Consider the following 19,729-nt stretch of genomic DNA (forward strand, 5'->3'; position numbering starts at 1 on the left):
TTTACAATGACTTGTCCTTAAGTAAGGTGTTTGGTTCACTGAGAAGTGGAATAGGAACTGTATCCCACTACTGTAGATTGTCAGTCTCCTAACTGGTTCTTGTTATTATAGGTATTAATCCTTTTGAACGAGAGGCAAAGAAGTTTAATTTACATGCAGATGCTGTCTTGAATCCAGAAGCAGGGATCTGGAATGTAATACCTTTCCTGTGAAGGAGCAGTAATGCTGTCTACCTATCCTGTGTACGTTTCTTTTCTTGTACCCTGTCTTCACTCTGCATCAGTCTCTTGTGACCTTCCCTGCCCCTTTCTGAGATGGAGCAAAGCTACACGTGCCGCCCCTAAATTAGAGGCTGACGTCATGCAGAAACTTGGCCTGCTTAGAAATGCAGTCCGCTCAATTGCGTCAATAGCAGCTTATTGGCATTCTTGTCTATGCATTTCCCCTGATCAACATGCACCACGTGTCACCTCGGCAAGTATTTTTATCCTTCAAGTTTTAGCAGAATTGTGTCTCCATTTTTTATACCCTCCACTTTTAAAAATACCAGTTGCATTTGGGTTGGACAGCTAGAAAACAAAGGCTGCTGATGAATAATTTTTAATTGGCTCCTGTATTGCGAGCTAAATGGTAAAATTTCATTTGGCAAAAAAGGCCGTGGAGATGGGCACTGCAGCTCTGATGCTCTCCACCTTGGCTGGAAACAGATGAAGTGTGGTGGTGTGTGTTTTTAATGAACGTGTTGCTGAAATTTAATTAAGATTTACCACGGCTGTCCCTTTGTTTTCCCAGAGCTTCCGTGTAGCCTTATGAAGCGAACATAAACCTGCTGTGAACATACGGGTTGTTGAGCCAGCTGATAGCTTCAGATTCAGGCTTGATCTTTGTTAATGATCATATTATTTCATGTCCGTCCTTTCTGCTGCAAAATGTTTAGGGGAATTTGCTCTTGTTGAAAAGATAAAGAACCAGACTGACCAGCCTGTTTTCCTGGTAGGTGTTAGGAAGTTGAGTAACCGGTCCTGGGGAGGGTTTCATAGGCGTAGTGAATGTATCAGAAGGCTCGCTACATGTTCCCATTTAGGGCCAAATTTTTCAAAAGAGCTCAACACTTGAGACTGGGGCCACATTTTCAAATGCCTATTGAGGCACCTTAATAAATGGTGATATTTGGCCACAAGCATCACTATGGGAACTGCTGGGTGCTGAACACGTCTGGCCTTGAGCTCCTTTTTTAGAAAATCTGGTCCCACGCATACAGATGAATCTTTGGAGGCGATGTACCATTGATTCCAGGGATGTTACACCAGGGAAGAATTTGGTGCCATGAGCTCTTTTTTTTTTTTTTTTTTTTTAAATTGCTTGGATTTTTTGCTTGGGATAATTCTTCCTAGGCAATATATTCCAAGAAATAGGTAAGAAGTAGAGACGTGATTCTCAAATGTCCACAAATATACTTATTCTGAAAGCTTCTAAATATTGACCCTTATTGAACCAATAGGCTAAAAATTCTAGGATTTTGGTTGTGAAGATGAACTGAAGCCCACACGGTCTTTATAGCTTGAATTCTCTTTGAGACCCTGGTTTAACATCCTACAGCTTTGTCCTTTTTGGAGTTGCAATTCACTTCCTCTGGTCTGCTGTAAAAGCAAAGCTCGCCCAGAGCAGCAAACAGCCTCTGTTAGAGGTAATGTTTACTCTAGGGACCCTGTGGAACACTGAAATCCAGCCACTGCCTCTGGGCTGAAGCTGCACATTGCAGTAACCTGCTTTTCTCTCCTCCGAAAGCCACCTCCTTTGCAGTCTTTCTTATACCAGCTTCTTGATTTCCCCAATTCCAGACTCATTGCCCCATCCATTGTTAAGGAATTCCCTTATTCCCCCTTCTCATTTTATCTTCAGATTTCCTAGTGATATAAAAAGCAGTCCATGCTTTGATCAAGTCAATGAAATGATGAAAGGTTCTTCTCAGAAAGTCATGGTGCCAGGATGTATGCTGCTGCTTTGTGGTCTTGCCTAGAGCCAGATTCTGACATCCATCACATGAGCACAAACCGGAAATAACCGAACTGAAGTCTAATGGAGTTTAATTCTAACTGCAGTACCAATGCAGAGTCCTTCTCTCTAGTATATAGATTGGGGTGGGCAGCCCGGAGTGTCCTCCTGCACCCCCATCCCCTCATCCCCAGCCCCACCCCAGAGCCCGCGCCCCCAGCCGGAGCCCTCACCCCCTCCTGCACCCCAGCCCCCAATTTTGTGAGCATTCATGGCCCAGCATACAATTTCCATGCCCAAATGTGGCCCTTGGGCCAAAAAGTTTGCTCACCCCGATATAGATACTGTGGACACAGATCGATTGGGTCTGTGGTGATCAATGTGACTGCAGGCTGGTTCTGGCTTGAGGACACAGGAAGGGAAGGCAAAGGTGATGAGCAGCTAAAACTTGTTAGCTATGCAAACAAGTTCACTTATGTTGCCTATTTGTTGTTCTGTTTTGTCTTTTTAGAATGGAAGCTTTTAGAGGCAGGAACTGTCTTGCTATGGGTACATCTACACAGCAGTTGGGTGGTATAATTCTCAGCATGAGTAGATGTACGCGCGGTAGCTTTGCTTGAGCTAGCCCCTAAAAAATACTATTGCAGTGTGGCCACATTGGCTTTGGCTAGGTCGCCCCAGTACAATCCTGCCTAACCCTCTGGGTATGTATTTGGGTGGCTAGCCTGAGCCGCTTCCCATGCTGCTGCAGCCACGCTGTTACTTTTAGGTGCTAGCACAAGCAGAGTTAGTGCGTATGTCTACCTAAGCGGGGAGTTGCACCTCCAAATTGCAGTAGACATACCCTATGTGTTTGTCCCTGTTCTCAGCAGGCACCTCTAGGCTATAGAAACAATAGATACTGGTGGTAGTAATCAATTCAGCATGGTATGTTCAGTTTAGTTCTGATTATAATGTTACCTATGTTATAAAACTTAACTGCCTTTTGTGTTCTTTTACCTATTATTTCTTCCTAGGTGCACGTCCATAAGCCTTGGGTTCATGTGGCACTATGTAGACTGTCTTAGATTCAGCAGGCGAATTTTCATAGGTTGGCAACAGATAGAAAAGCCAAAGCAATGGGACCTAATTCAACTTGATGCAACTGTTGCTTGCACTTAAGTGTCTGCTTTGAAAGTTACAATTAGGCTTGTGATATATTGCAAAAGATCTTCACTGAGCATTGTAAAATTGCAAGGCTACACCTTGTACCTCGGGATGCATTGCAAAGCCATTTGCAAGGGTTGTACTTTAAACCACATTTTTAGATATAGTTCAAACCTTACTGAACTGCAAACCTATTAGCTAGGGAGTTGGTTTATTTTGAAGGCCGTGGCTTAACTGCAGACAAACAATTGCATGTGTGGTAGCGTAAATATTAGCATGTATTTATTATGGATTACAGCCTCAAGAGGAACTCTGGTCAATAAAAAACAAAATAAAGCTTTCGCATTAAAACACGCTTTCTAAGATCACTGAATGATAAATTGGCTTCCTTGTAGCAATAGAAGTGATCGGAATGGGAGAGGGAACTTGTTTGAACGTTGGTTAATTGGTCTTAAAAGCCAGCATTTAATACATGCAACAATTCTAACCTTGGGGATTTAAAATAGCAGTGAAGACATTCATCATTTGATTTGAAAGTGATTCCTCTGTTATGACTTACTCACTGCTTTTTGTGTGTGTCAAGAATGTGCTTGTACCTTCCCCACTTTCTCTTGGTCTTCCCTCTCATTTATTCACTAGTGTAAAATCTCCTCCACAAGAATGTACTAGTGTCAGTGTTGCAAACCTAATGGCCTGAGAAACCTATTCTTGTGTGACTTACTGGCCAGAGTTTGCAGACCCCAGGAGATTCAAGTAAGCATCCCAGCTGAACCCCTAAACCTTTTTGAGGGTGCCTCCATGCTGGTGTTTAGTTCACCTTCACCTCTGGCATGCTGATTGGATGTGATCGTGCAATACCTAGGAAGATCGCACATTTCTTTTCTGTACTGTGCTCTTTACTGCTTGTAGAGATTTTTTTTTTAAACTTTGTGTTCATTCAAATTTCTGCAAGTTAAACTTTCAGTGTAAAGTTGTAAGTACACTGAGGTAAAAATGATTGATTGTGGGGGAAGGAAACTGATTTAGTAAGAGAGTCCCTAATCTTGTTGCTCTGTAGATATATATATTTTTAAAGCCCTAACCTGAATAGGATGAAGCTGATTGCATTATAAATTCCATTAAGGAAATGCTCACTTTTGCAATTTAAACCTCTTAATATTCTGACTCATCTCTGTGCCTCCGTTTCTTAGCCACTAGGGGATGCGTGTGCATATGTAGTCTAAGGTTACACTAGTCCTTCCATGGAAAAGAGTTTTTAGTTGGCCAGTGTAATAATATTTTCATGCATGTACTTGGAGTTTCTGAAAGACCTACAACCAAGAACTAGCAGTTGAATCTAAAAGCTCTTGATTAGAAGTATGACTGACCCAACCTGGGCTGGGGTTGAACTCAGGATCTTGAGCCTCTATTGCAAGGATCGGCAACCTTTGGCACGCAGCTCACCAGGGTAAGCACCCTGGTGGGCCGGGCTGGTTTGTTTACCTGCTGCGTCCGCAGGTTCGGCCAATCGCAGCTCCCGCTGGCCGCAGTTCACCGCTCCAGGCCAATGGGGGTGGCGGGAAGCGGCGGCCAGTACATCCCTCGGCCCGCGCCGCTTCCTGCAGCACCCATTGGCCTGGAGCGGCGAACCGCAGCCAGTGGGAGCTGCGATCGGCCAAACTTGCGGACGCAGCAGGTAAACAAACCAGCCCGGCCCGCCAGAGTGCTTACCCTGGTGACCACGTGCCAAAGGTTGCTGACCCCTGCTCTATTGCATGAACCAAAGGAGTAATTCCACTAGGTGTGAGCTGTAGTAGACGTTTATCCTCTTACGTGAAGCAGGAGGGGGGAGGACAAAGACCTACCTGTTCCTAATATGATTTACATAAGCTTAAAGCATAGCAAAACTATTTCTCCACATGCTGCTCTCAGTGTGATATATTTCAACCTACCTCCACCCATTTCTGTTTCACTCACCCGTTGCACCTTGCAGATTGAGAGATCCCTGGTGCAGGGAACATGATCTTTACTTGTTTTAGCAAAATTGGGCTTTGACTGGTGTTCCTACATGTTGTGTATATAATAATCATATTGTATAGGGATCTTAGTCTATTAATTCTAACTTGTATTCCAAAGAACCTATTTTAAATCTTGCCATGTGGTGTGTGTGTTTGTTTTTTAAATTATCCTCTTACCATCTCTCTATATGGCTCGTGTGTGTGTGTGTGTGTGTAAGGGGCACACTAGTGAAGGTAGTGTCTCCAGTAAAATTATTAGCTTGTGTGTGTTTAATCTTCACTGGAGATGCAGGAATGAAAACTGGCTGAGGATTTGATCAGCTCTAATACTTAGAAACATTTAATTTCCATTGTCTTAAAAGACCCCCCCCGCCAAAAAAGGTAATGAGTCCTGAGTAGAATTCTACTAGTAGCATTTTAATGGATTATGAAGTTACAATGCAATACTGAGATCTGATAACACCCTGCGTTTACACAGAACTTCTAATGAATACATATCCAAGTGCCTTACAAAGGTATTACCGTTAGCCCCATTCCATACCAGTTGAGACAGAAGCATGTAGAAGTAGAGTGACTTGTCCTGGTTCCTACAGCAAGTAGAATTCAGGTCTTCCGGCACTCAGACTGGTGCCCTATCAGGTCCAGAGTGAATCATATATTCAGAATAAAAGCCAGTTTTGCAAACAATCCCCATAAGAATGGACCTGAGCCAGAGCAGCAGACCCTCCCTTCCTCAGTTATGATGGTTAGGGAAATTTGGAACAGATCCGGTCTTGATATTTAGATTTGTAAACTCTTTGGGACAGAGTTTGTCTGCACCGTGCCTGGCACGGGGGCCCTGGATCTTTGTTGGTCCCTATGCACTAATGTAATTAGCATGCTTAATAATAATTAAAAAGCCAAACATTGTGGTTCCTTTTAAGTGGAGGTAGTGTCTCATTTTGTTAACAGCTACATAAGAACGGGCATATTGGGTCAGACCAATGGTCCATCTAACCCTTATCCTGTCTTCTGACAGTGGCCAATGCCAGATGCTTCAGAGGGAATGAACAGAACAGGGAATCATCAAGTGATCCATCCTGTGTTATCCACTCAGCTTCTGACAAACAGAGGCTAGGGATGCTCAGAGCATGCAGGTGCTCAGTCACTTGGTTCTCAGATCCATTCAGTACTTTTGGATGGGCCTATCCAGTCCGAGGGGCTTGTTGGTCTGTAATGTATCCTTTGGCTCAGATCCACATTTTCTTTTGCAGGTTTCCTGTTTCTGATACCTTTGAAGTATTGTTTGTTTGTTATGTCTTTGCTCCTGTAAGCCACAAAGCGGCTGGGACTTGCCCAAGATCACACAATGAGTCAGAAGCCGAGTCAGGAATGGAATGGTGGTCTACTGACTCCCAGCCCAGTATCCCTTATCTTCTGTATGACAGTCTCCTAAGAACACATGCATCTGGTGCATAATTTGACCTCAGAATATTAGCATCTAAATAGGTCCTCGTGCTAAAAACAATGAGTCCAAGGAAGTGTTTGCTTTTGAACTGACTCTTTGTGGCCCAGGTGGCATATACTCCTGTTGCTCAATTAAGCACTAGAAAATAAGAGCTTCCAAGATGGAATCCCAGCTTTAGCATCATCAACTGCCTGTCTACTGCACTTGGGCAAAGCCTTGTTTTCCAAAACAAATGTAGGCCCTGCTTAACACGACATGAATGTTGATTTACGTGGGGAAAGGGTCTGTTGTTTCCCTTGATTTTTAGTGACATTTCTACTGTTCTTACAGTTCTCCTTTAGATGCATCCAAATCCAATCCTATAGCCTGTGTGAAACTGAGATGATATAACACCATTACTAGGGAGAGCTAGCGATTTAAGTGATGAATAACAAGAGATCTGCATGGTTGCCTAAATAATGAGCCTAACTTAATCAGGTGGTCTGATAATTGAATATACAGTGATCAGCTAAATTGTCATTCTGTGCGTGGGGGAAAATAATCCTCCCATGTTTTCAGGATGGCATAACTTCTTCATAAAATTTCCACCCTGTATGGCTTATCATTGGGCTGACGGTGAAACCAGTCAGGCTTGATCCTGGGCATGAATAAATTAACGCACTTGGACCAAAAACAGATTAAAAAAGAGACACGAACTAAACATGAATAGTATAGAAAAGAAAGCTGCTGTTGTGGGGAAGGCATTGGACTAGGACGTGCGAGGTCTGGTTTTGATGCTTGGCTGTGTCACAGACTGGCTGTGTGACCATGGGCAAGTCACCAAGTCTTTCTGGGGAGGTCTACGCTGTAGCTGGGAGCAAGCCGCCCAGCCTGGGTAGACAGACTCATGCTAGTGGGGGCTTGAACTCTCAAGCCTAGCGGGTCCAGTGGGCTTGAGAGCACAAGCTCCAGCCCAAGTGGCAACATCGACACATATTTTTTTTTAGCCCATTATCTCGAACCTGGCTAGCATGGGTCTGTCTACTTGGGCTGGGAAGCTCACTTCAAGCTGCAGTGTAGACTTCCCCTTAGGGTCTCATTGTCACATCTATAAAATGAGGATGATAATGAGAGCTGTTCAGAAAGTGGATTTTTCCATCCTGCAAACAATTGAGTTCTATTTGTTGTTGTTGTTTGTTGTTGTCCCAAATTGGGATGAAAAGCCAACCTTTTGAAACTTTTCACAAAATGAAATTCTAAAAAGCTTTAGGTCCGTCAAAATGCTTTGTGTTGATTGATTGCAATCCTTTTTAATTTCTTCAATATAAAATAAGTTCTAGGTTTCAGCCACACGGTCTGATGTGGGAAGTGCTGAGTAGAGCTGTGCCAATAATGGAGACTTCGGCCCCATCTGCTACATAGCAAATGCAGCCCAGCCGTGCATAAAGGGTCCAATCCTGCTTACATTGAAGCTGATGGCAAAACTCCCAGTGTCTTCAGTGGAAGCAGGAATGGGCTCATTCCTAACTGTAGTGATTGTTTTAGGCTCCAAGTTTATTCATAGATTCATAGATTCTAGGACGGGAAGGGACCTCGAGAGGTCATCGAGTCCAGTCCCCTGCCCTCATGGCAGGACCAAATACTATCTAGACCACCCCTGATAGACATTTATCTAACCTACTCTTTAGTGGTGTGTGGTGTGTGTGTGTGTGTGTGTGTGTTAAAGGTGGAAAATCCCTAATGAACTTACTGTTGTTTGTATTGCATCCTAAGAGACCAAGTCATGGACCAAGGTGCTGTACAAACCCTGCCCCAAAGAGCTGACCCCTTTAAGTTAGTTGACTAGAAACTTTTTTTTTATTAAAGGCAATCTCAGGTGTCAAGTTATTTTTGCATTTAAACACTTTGCAGCCCAAAGGAAGGGGACTGTGGTAGCACAGGAGACTCAGATGGCAAAACTGTTCCATCGCGTTTTATTGCCCCAAGTGAATGCAGGAGCATAAATAGTGGAAAAAATAGCTTGGTAATTTAAGCACAGGACTGGAAGCCAGGAGCTCCTGGTAGCCAAACCTAGTTCTTCCACAGGCTGCCTGTGTAAGCTTGGGCAGGTGACTTAACCTTGCTGTGTAATAGCATTTTTTTATCTGCAGAATGGGATTATGTGACTAACTGTGACAAGATAAAGGTGCTGCAGCCTGGAAAGGGTTATCAGATCCTGGCTAGTTGCATGGCTGCTTGAAGCAGAGAATAAAAGGAAAGGGAAGCTGGGTCAGAAGGGTGTTGCCTCTCTCTTCCTGGCTGGCTGAAGCAGGGAAAGCCTATGGGAATTATTACCTTGTGCGTTCAATTGATTTGCTTTTGTTTTTGTGGATAATAAAACAAGCTCTGAGGAAAGTGCCTTAAAATGAATTCAGGTTTGAAGCTTTATTTCCCTTCTCTGGCCGATGAAACTGCTCGCCCTCTTACACTTGTACAGATTGTAAACTCTTGGGGGCATGCTCGGTCGGTCTGTCTACACTGCAGCTGGGACAACCCTTTCCAGTGCGGGCAGACAGTGCGCTAAAAATAGCAGTCTGGCCAAAGTGCCTCGGACTAGCTCGCTACCCCCCGGGGGTACGTCCTTGGGTAGCTAGCCCAAGCTGCTGCCTGTGCTGCCATAGCCACACTGCTATTTTTAGCTTTCTTTAGCATGCATTAACCCTAGCATGTGTCTATTTACCTGTGCTGGGAAGCACCCTCTTAGCAGCTGTGTAGTCATACTGTGTGTGTGTGTGTGTGTGTGTGTGTGTGTGTGTGTGTACAGCACCTAGCACAATGGGCCTGCTCCTTGATTTGGGGCTCCTGTAGTACAAATAATCATCTGATACTGTAGTGCGAAAACTGCTGCAGGGTGCAGACTTTTTAAATGGTGACCATTCGAGTCGGTACTGCTATTTATAAACAAAAAATGGAGGGAAACTATAGCTGGCTGGGAAAGGGACACGTTTTTGTTGGAAAATCTTTGTCCCCCATTCTTGGGGATCCTATTCAGGAGGATTTACCTGTTCCAACTGCTGGCATTGGTGAAACTCTCGTTTCTGATTTAGGAAGCAGATATGGGGCATGAAACACTAGGGGGATGCACCAACAGGATGCATGATGCCAAGGTGTTCTGGAGATCTGGTGGCTTCAAATTTGGTCAAGCTGGGACTTTGTTCCCACTCACCAATATCTATGTCAATGGGGTGTCTGTGCCCACAGTTAGTCTGGGTCCCCTAAAATATGTTACTACCTTGGCTCATGAAGGCGTATCCTGATATGAGAGCACATGGTAGAAGATGTAATTATGCACTGATCGGCTGCAGGATGGTGATAGAATAAACATTTGCCAACTGAAGGGAAGATGGTACTGCCTGCAAAGCCATTTGGACACCAGTTTGCCCAATGCCATTTGTGTTATTGGGTCATGTTTCACACTGCACAACAATCGTAAGGATAAAAGAGAGTACTTTGACCAGGAGTGGGTCAATGCCTATGCTGGCCGGGAACAGGCATCCTGACCGTTCATCTCTAATAACTGGGACCTGGTCTTGGAGAGCAAGGGAATGGATGCCTTGAGTGGCCACATCCTTTGTTTGGAGGAGAATGTGATTAAAATGGAATAATGTAATTGTGATAATGGATGGTCTGAGCATATCAGTGCTCTGTATCCACTTAACTGTGAGATAATGGATTTTATGTATTGTTAATTGGAGACCTTATCAAAAGCTCTTGCTTTCAAATTCATCTCTCTCTCCCCAAGTACTCCACGCCAAGGGATTGGACAGGAAAAGCAACAGCTGCAAACAAAACCCAGGTGCCAAGAAATAAAAAAAAATAAAAAATAAAGCTAAAGTGCAACGTCCCATGTAATGGAATCACACAGCATCAGTGCACCTCTTCTCCTTCCCTTGTGGATGCTCAGGGGTAGAAGGCATTCAGTCCATCTGCCCACGTGCACGTCCATTCATGGACTGAACTGATTGGCTCGTTCTCCACTGGAATTGTCTAGTGGATGCAGGATGAAGTAGAGCGGAGGGGAGGCCATGGAGCAGGCTGCTCCAGGGCTGAGTCAGGGTCTGGAATCTGGGCTGGCATGCTCTGCTAGCCATCATGAGGCCCCAACAGTTTCCTCTGCTGCTGGTGGACCTGGTCCCTCATTGTCCAGTTGTGCGTGGTGTAGGCCGCTGCCATCTTTTTCTTCAGCATGGCATGTGCTGCAGCCGGGTTGTGCTGGTCCTGCTCGAGCATCTCCCTCTGCACTTTCAAGAACTGGTTCCAACTTGCTGGCAAAGTCCTTCTGCACTCCTGCAGTAGCTTTCTTTTCCCCTGGAAGTTCAGAACCTTCTCGCAGAAGGCCTTGAAAAGCAGTGAAATACATTATATTTCTGTCAAGAGGAGGGGGAAAGTTTCTTCCTTTTAACTTTCTGCTTCACAGCAACTTTGATCTCCTTGACATGCATTCTCCATCTGCCGCATCCCACGGTTCCTGCCCACCAAGATCATGGCAAGTGCTTATATATAATATATAGGCCTTTGTCACATTGGGCATATGGGAGGATAGGCCAGGGAGCTTTTTAGTAATGATGGTCTTAATTATTTCAGGCTGCAGTGGCACTGGAATAAGACCCATTCCTTTTGCATACATGGGTCATTCCTTAAGACTTAATGCCTAGGTTGTGACAATCTTGCTCACTTGCAGGTGCAAACTCGCTGACTTAGAGCTTGTGATTTAGCTTTGTTATGTTGTTAGTCTATGGGCCTGCTTCTTTGAAGAAGAGGGTCACAATCTGGCATGTATCCTAGCCAGACAGGGCTTGACTCATCTCTCTGGATTCCATTCATTTTACAATCCTGAATACCTTTAAAGTGAGAGTTTTCAAAGTTGCCAAAGGGATTTGAAATTAATCCCGTAGGCGTGTTGGAAAAATCGTCACCTGTAAATTTTCTTTGCAATTGTCCCTGAGGAGGCTTCAGTCCAAAGGGGATTTCAGACTTTCAATATGCTAGATCAGCTGAGCTTTTTCATCTCATTCAGGGTGTGTCTAGGGGGGGTGACTTGTATTTTGAAGGGCAAGGGGTTTTATACGACCTTTTTGCAAAGGTAGATTTAGATATCTGAATACTGAGGTGCATCAACTCCAAAGGGATTAGGAAATCAGGAGTGAAACACATTCAAGTGGCCTAAGTGAAATCTGCGGTCTCTCCCTATAAAGCAGCACAGCCTGTGAGTAATTATGCAGTCCCAGCTTTGAGAAATCCCAGGGTTAAGAGTGTGGATAATTTAAAATGTTTTGGGAAGCTCTCAGCAGTTTAGTTGATGCACATTTGCTGCATGGTAGGGAGAGGGTTTTTCAGGCTGCTATAATCTACTTGGATACAGAGCAATGGCGTTTCTCCCCCTGCCCTGCCACCTCACCCTTGCTCATATTCAAGACTAGTCTAGCATTTGCTTGTTTGCTTGAAAACTAGCATTGGGACACTGTGTGCACGCATCAGTCATACCTGCTGTAGTTCTTAATCCTTTCAATCTTTACAAATGTGCGCTGCACATCCAGGCCCATTTTAAGCACATCTGAGCATTTTGTGAACCTGTCTAAGACATGCACACTCTTTCTCGCTTTGGGATGGTTGTGTTTTCCACCCCATCCCACCCCCCTGCTCTTTCGCTTGCTGCTCTGAAGAGCTTTCCCATGATGCCACTCAGTTCTACCCTTACTGATGAATCACCTTTGTTCAGACAATAATTCTACTCTCACCCAGGCCCTACACCCCTTTGGTGTTCCTAAGTTGAGATCTTCAAAGCGGCCTAGTGAATTTGGATGGCAGTTGGGAATCCAAATCCTTTGGGCATCTTTGAAAATATCCACCATAGAGCTTGGGATGTTGTTCAAATTACTTAAATTTCTTTTCTTTCACAACTGCTTTGGTGGCACTACTGAAGCAAAAGCGTTTCTTAAAATCTCTAGTCACTGTATATAATGGTATGGTCACAAATGGTCATCTCCATCCCTTCCGTCATACCAAGGTCTGCACTGGCCGTTCCTCTCACACTTTGAACCATAGCCTCTAGTTCAGTCTCTGGCCTCCCCGTTGTGCCAGGAGTGCAGGTCCTGGTGCAAGAGGCGCTCGACAATCTAGGGTTAGAGGGAATGGGTTAGCTGCATAGGAAGGCAGCAGGTTTGCACCTGCTGCACCATTGCATCAGCTGATGATGCAAGCAGCACTAAGCTGTGCCATTTGATCCTGCCTTGGGCTCTGGCCCAGTGCACAAGGACCAAGGCGCATGGGCCAAAGGCGGGTTTGTGCTTCCATTCGTTCTCCCTTGGCCCTGTCTGGGTAATGTTCTCTTCATTAATGGGCACAGAATATGCCTAACATTTAAATGACATGCTTCTCTCTGTGCCAATCTGTGAGTCTTTCTGTGATCCCGAGCAGTTTTTCAAAGATATACCACACCTAGTGATGGTAATGGCCTGATTGATTTTGTACGTGTTTAGTTTTGTATGAAATTTTGCATCTGCCTGTCAAGGCCCTTAATTCTGCTTCTTAGCTTGGGGCCAGGGATGTTGGTGCCTAGCTGCAGAAGGTATAAGTTGTCCGAGTAATATGGAAAAGAAAGGATGGCCTTGTGGACAAGGTGTTGGACTGGTACTCTGCTCTAGGATCAGCTCCTAGCTTGACCAGACTCTCTCTGTGACCTTGGACAAGTCACCTCATTTCTTTGTTCCTGAATTCCCCATCTGTGCAATGGAGAAGATACTTTCTTGCTCCCACCTTTTGTCTGTCTTATCTGTTCAGTGTCTGATCCAGAGCCCATTGAAGTCCATGGCAAAACTCCCACTGACTTCCCTGGGCTTTGGATCAGTTCTTAATACTTAATATTCGATGAAGCACCCAAGTCTCCTTGATTCCCAGTCTGGTGATCTATCCAGGCTGTTACTCCCCCATGAAGTCAATCTGGGAAGGGCAGAGATCACCTTCCCCCAGCCTGTGTCTCATGTCTGCCTTTTGGAGAAAGGGGGATGAGAACCCAGCTGTTGTTTGGGGGCCGGTGGAGTCCAAGGGAGAGTTGTCAGCGGTAGGTGCTGCTTCTGCAGAACAGCACCATCAAGCAGAGAAGATGCTCTTCTTTTAGCCACTGATCAACACTGCTAGGGGCTTCCTCCTTCCCATGCTGGCAGCTCAGCTCTCAAAACTGCAAATGCCCCAGCTGGAATAGGAGCTGCCAAGGGGAGCTGTCCATTGCTGTTGCTCATGCGAAATACCTGCCGCCTCTTGTGCCGTGCTATCAAAGCTCCCTTTGATAATTAGTGTCTTGGAACGTAGTCCAGTGGAATGATGTTTAGAATGGCATCCTTCCTCCATGAGATGAGATGTCAGCTTTGCCCTCTGCGAAAAGATCAATTTTCCCTCTAGTGCATGGGTCAGAAGCACTTAACGCTTAGTAGTTGCTCTTTGTTCTTCCCGTGACACATGGCACAACCCTGAAAAATAGCTTGTTTCAAATCTCTTCGTTGTAATGACTTTGGCATTCCTTTTTGGTTGGGGTGCAGGGGTCTTGTTCCTGTAGTCCACGTTGGTGAAGGACTGAGTGGAAGCCCGAAGAAGCCAACAATGTGATTTACATTCTGAATGGCTGGAATTTTGTTACATCCCCACGGCTTAAGCAGTCAGTCAAAGCTCTGTCAGCTTTCTAGACAAATCTGTAAGAGCTGTGCCTTTCTTCCTTGCCAAAGAGCCTTGAGAATGAAAGGCACGCACGTGTTCCCTGAGCATTCTATCACTTTGATGTCTGCTGGGATGCAGTGTGCATGTCCATTGACTCCTTCTGTAGGCTTCCAGACGCTGAGATTTACGGCTTGTGGTCTTATCGGAGACGCATTTAGAATCACACAGTGACTTGTTTATTTGACTCATACATGCAAAACTTACAGATATAGCTTAAGGATGAGATTTCTCAAAGCTGATGAGGGGATTTAGACACCCTCTTCCGATTTAATGAGACTTGGGCATCCAAATCTCTTAGCTGGCTTTGAAAATCTAAGTTTAAGATGTGGCTTTTCCAGCTACCTGTCTGCGTTGCCCATGTATCAGCCTCTCCTTTGTCACGTATTTCCAGGGTGCAGCTTTAAAATGTCTCATCAGAAAATAATGCCCTATCTCCTCTTGCAATCTGAAAATGAATTATCTGTTTCTGATCAGAGGATCAATAACCAATATCAAAGGTGGAAGGGGGAGCTGGGCAACCCACGTCGAGAAACTTTGATCAACATCTATATACAGTAGCTGATTTCTATCCTTTTGCTTTTTTCAATCAAAATCCTGTTTAACTTTATCCCCGTGAGCTCTGATTGATTACAGTGGAGCTAAATATGCTGTAGCTTCCTTATGAGAGAACTATATGGAAAAGAAAGGATGGCCTTGTGGCTGAGGTGTTACTCGGATCTAGGATCAAGAACTCCTAGCTTGCCCAGACTCTGTTTGGGACCTTGGACAAGTCCCCTCATTTCTTTGTTCCTGAGTTCCCCATCTGTAAAATGGAGTTGATAATACCTTCTTGCTCCCACCTTTTGTCTGCTTTCTATGTTTAGTGTCTGAGCCAGAGCCCACTGAAGTCAGTGGCAAAACTCCCACTGACTTCCCTGGGCTTTGCATCAGGCCCTTAAACGGTAAGTTCTTTGGGGCAGGGACTGTACGTATGTGTCTTTATAGTGCCTAGCACAATGGGGCCTTGATTTCAGCCTTGAGACTAGAATATAAATAGTAATGATAGATGAATAAATACACAGTAGGAATGGAGGTGCTTTGAAGGACTGAATCTCCTGTTTAGCCAAAACACCATTTTTATACAGACTTAAATATTGTCCAAAGCCTTCTTGGAAATTAGAGTTTACCTGCATGCACTTTATAGGCCTATACAAACAGCAGTTGGAATGGACTGAGGTGAAATTCACATTAGAGCGTAAACAGTTCAATTACTGGTGACATAAGAGGTTATAGAGTCAAAACTATTCTATCTGCTGCCTTAAAAAGGCTATAATTAGGTGCCCTTTGGATGTAAATTACTGTCTACTTCAGCTTGTGCTGCCCATCTGTGGGGGCTAAGGTCCAACAAAATATCTAATTTCTTGCATTTTATTTGGGAAGAGAGACATCAGTTTGAAATGAGTCATAGAGAAACACTGAAACCATCACCTTTTAAGAGGATTGGTTCACAAATTTCCCTGAGGTTTTAGTTCTTTAGTCTGAGCTAAAGACCTGAGTGTTGGATCCCACAATTATGGAACATGAAAAATGATTCCTTTAAAGAAAAAAAGAAAAAAAAAACGTTAAGATTTGGAGGGAAAATGCTGCGTCTCTGATTTAAAGTAAGGGGGAAGTGTCAGAGAATGTGGCTCTTTCTTATTGACAGTTTGTTTTGGCTACTCAAGAAGTATTGGTTACTGATCCTACATAAGAATGGCCATACTGGGCCAGACCAATGGTCCACCTAGCCCAGTATTCTGGCATCTGACAGTGGCCAGTGCCAGATGCTTCAGAGGGAATGAACAGAACATGGTAATTATCACATGATCCATCCCTTGTCGTCCACTCCCATAGTCTGGCAGTCAGAGGCTTAAGGACACACACAGCATAGTGTTGCCTCAACAACCTCTTGGCTAATAGTCCTAGATGGACCTATCTTCCATGAAATTATCTAATTCTTTTTTTTAACCCTTCACAGCATACCTTGGCAACAAGTTCCATAGGTTGACTGTGCATTGTGTGAAGAAGTACTTCCTTATGTATGTTTTTAAACCTGCTGCTTATTAATTTCATTGGGTGGCCCCTGGTTTTTGTGTTATGTGAAGGGGTAAATAACACTTCCTTATTTACTTTCTCCACACTAGTCATGATTTTATAGACCTCTATCATATTTCTCTTTAGTAGTTTCTTCCCCAAGCTGAGCAGTCTCAAGCTATTTTAAATCTCTCCTCAGATGGAAGCTGTTCCATACCCCTAATCATTCTTGTTGCCCTTTTCTGTACCTTTTCCATTTCTAATGTATCTTTTTTTGAGATGGGGCGACCAGAACTGCACGCAGGATTCAAGATGTGGGCATACCATGGATTTATACAGTGGCCGTATGATATTTACTGTCTTATTATCTATCCCTTTCCTAGTGGTTCCTAACATTCTGTTAGCTTTTTTGACTGCCACTGCACATTGAGCGGATGTTTTCAGAGAATCGTAGGACTGGAAGGGACCTCGAGAGCTCATCTAGTCCAGTCCCCTGCACTCATGTCAGGACTAAGTATTATCTAGACCATCCCTACAAGTGTGTGTCTAATCTGTTCTTAAAAAATCTCCAATGACGGAGATTCCACAACCTCCCTAGGCAATTTATTCTGGTGCTTTTTTGCCCTGACAATTAGGAAGTTTTTCCTAATGTCCAACCTAACCCTCCTCCCTCCCCCCCCACCACTGCAATTTAAGCCTATTGCTTCTTGTCCTATCCTCAGAGGATGAGAACAAATTTTCTCCCTCCTTCTTGTAACAACCTTTTATGTGCTTGAAAACTGTTAAGTCCCCTCTCACTCTTCTCTCCTCCAGACTAAACAAACCCAATTTTTTTCAAACTTCTCTTCTCCAGACTAGGTTTGTTTTAATCTTCCCTCATAGGTCATGTTTTCTAGACCTTTAATCATTTTTGTTGCTCTTCTCTGGACTTTCTCTAATTTGTCCACATCTTTCCTGAAATATGGCGCCCAGAACTGGACACAATACTCCAGTTGAGGCCTAATCAGTGCGGAGTAGAGCGGAAAAATTGCTGCTTGTATCTTGCTTACAACATTCTTGCTAATACATCTCAGAATGATGTTTGCTTTTTTTGCAACAGTGTTACACTGTTGATTCATATTTAGCTTGTGATCCACTATGACCCCCAGATCCCTTTCCACAGTACTCCTTCCTAGGCAGTCATTTCCCATTTTGTAGGTGTGCAACTGATTGTTCCTTCCTAAGTGGAGTACTTTGCATTTGTTCTCATTGAATTTCATCCTATTTACTTCAGACCATTTTCCCAGTTTGTCCAGATCATTTTGAATTTTAAACCTATCCTGCAAAGCACTTGCAACCCCTCCCAGCTTGGTATCGTCCGTAAACATAAGTGAACTCTCTATGCCATTATTTAAATCCTTGATGAAGATATTGAACAGAACCGGACCCAGAACTGATCCTTATGGGACGGACCCCTTTCGATATGACCTTCCAGCTTGACCATGAACCACTGATAACTACTCTCTGGGAATGGTTTTCCAACCAGTTCTGCACCCATCTTATAGTAGTTCCATCTAGATTGTATTTCTCTAGTTTGTTTATGAGAAGGTCATGCGAGACATTATCAAAAGCCTTTCTAAAGTCAAGATATACCACATCTACTGCTTCCCACGCCCCCTATCCCATCCACAAAGCTTGTTACCCTGTCAAAGAAAGCTATTAGGTTGGTTTGACATGACTTGTTCTTGACAAATTCATGCTGACTGTCTGACTGTTACTTATCACCTTATTATCTTCTAGGTATTTGCAAATTGAGAACTATCCACAATGACTCTGAGATCTTTCTTAAGTAGCAACAACTAATTTAGACACCATCATTTTGTATGCATAGTTGGGATTATGTTTTCCAATGTGTATTACTTTGCATTTATTAACACTGAATTTCATCTTCTATTTTGTTGCCCAGTTACCCAGTTTAATGAGATTGCTTTGTAACTCTTCACAGTCCACTATGGATTTAACTTTCTTGAATAATTGTGTATCATCTGCAAGCTTTGCCGTGTCACTGTTTACCTCTTTTTCCAGATAATTTATGAATATATCCTGCAACTTGATGTGTGCAGACAGGCCCCTGCTCCCTTATGGAGCCCCACTGACTTCACCAGATGACCTTGGTTTCCCAAATGCCCAAGGTCTCTAACTCAGCCCATTATAGAGGGAGGTTTGAACTGTGAACTTCAGTCTCCGGCTTTGGTTCAGGCTCCTCTCCAGAGGAAAGTGAGTTGCATTCTGTCCATCTGTGCCCTGGGGTTGCATCAGTAAGCAGTGCAGAACTTCCCCAGTGACTTTAGTTTGTATGTAATCTTGAAATTGAAGCTATGCAGCTTCCTCTTTGGCTCTATCAGAAGTGCTTGTGCAAACTGATTGTGGGTCAGAGGTTGTGTTTGTGTCCATTTTCCCAGTTGAGGGTAAGGGCCCAGGCAGAGACATGTGCATCCTGGAGATGAATGCATGGCTTCCTTGACTGAGTTGCTGTTCCAGGAATAAGGGCTGCTAGGAAGAGAAGGATAGGCTCATCTCCTGTGGAGGTGGGGAGAGGGGAAGAAATACTAGCAGTTAGGAAGTCTTAATTGCTTTATTTATTATATCAATGAATCCTAGCAAATGAATGATCATCATAATCAAGAATGAGTCCTCAATGAATCATACTTACTGTATTGGGGTGAATGAATAATTGGGCAATTATTCAAGTGGATGCTTAACAAAATATGCAGGAAAGATTCAGGTTCTAGTGAGCAGAGAATTGCACTGATTGAGTAGGGCTTTTTGGCCTATCTATCAAATGCAGCCATCACTTGTAGAACGTAGCATCCTTTTTAGTTCCCTTACCCACCCTCTCTGTGATGAAGGTCCCAATCTCAGAATTAAACACTTGATGTAGCACTTACTCATTGATTTCAATTGGTCTGCAGAATTATTATATATGCGTTTGCTTTGGAGTAGCACTCAGGTGCCCTAATCATGGCCCTAGGCCCCATTGTGCTAAGTTCTGCACAACCACAGAACAAAAACACAGCCCCTGCCCCAAACACCTTACAATCTAAGTAATTTCCTCCCCTCCCCAGGACTTTCATAATGTTAGGATCTACTATACCATAATAATGTCTGCACTTTGGGCTATGAGGTCTTTAAGTTTGTAGATTCCAGTGATTATCTCAAAGAATGGGGGTGAAGGCAACAAGCCATACTCAGTGGCAGGATTACATTCTTCATGGTAAGTTTCCAAAAATCTGAAATATATTGTAAGAATATTCTATTTATTTTTGTCTGACTGGTATCCTAATGATCATGCTCAATTATAATACACTTTTATAGCAGAAGGTTT

At 43.8% G+C, this 19,729-nt stretch overlaps 1 protein-coding gene across 1 annotated transcript in view; it reads left to right on the plus strand.

The window, feature by feature from the left end:
* Positions 1-19,729, plus strand: part of PITPNM3 (PITPNM family member 3) — a 345,453-nt gene that overhangs the window by 49,262 nt on the left and 276,462 nt on the right. The gene's annotated exons all lie outside the window — the stretch shown is intronic.

This window comes from Terrapene carolina, unplaced genomic scaffold (genome assembly GCF_002925995.2).
Source record: "Terrapene carolina triunguis isolate 2854851 unplaced genomic scaffold, T_m_triunguis-2.0 Scaffold231, whole genome shotgun sequence".
Taxonomy (NCBI): Eukaryota; Metazoa; Chordata; order Testudines; family Emydidae; genus Terrapene; species Terrapene triunguis.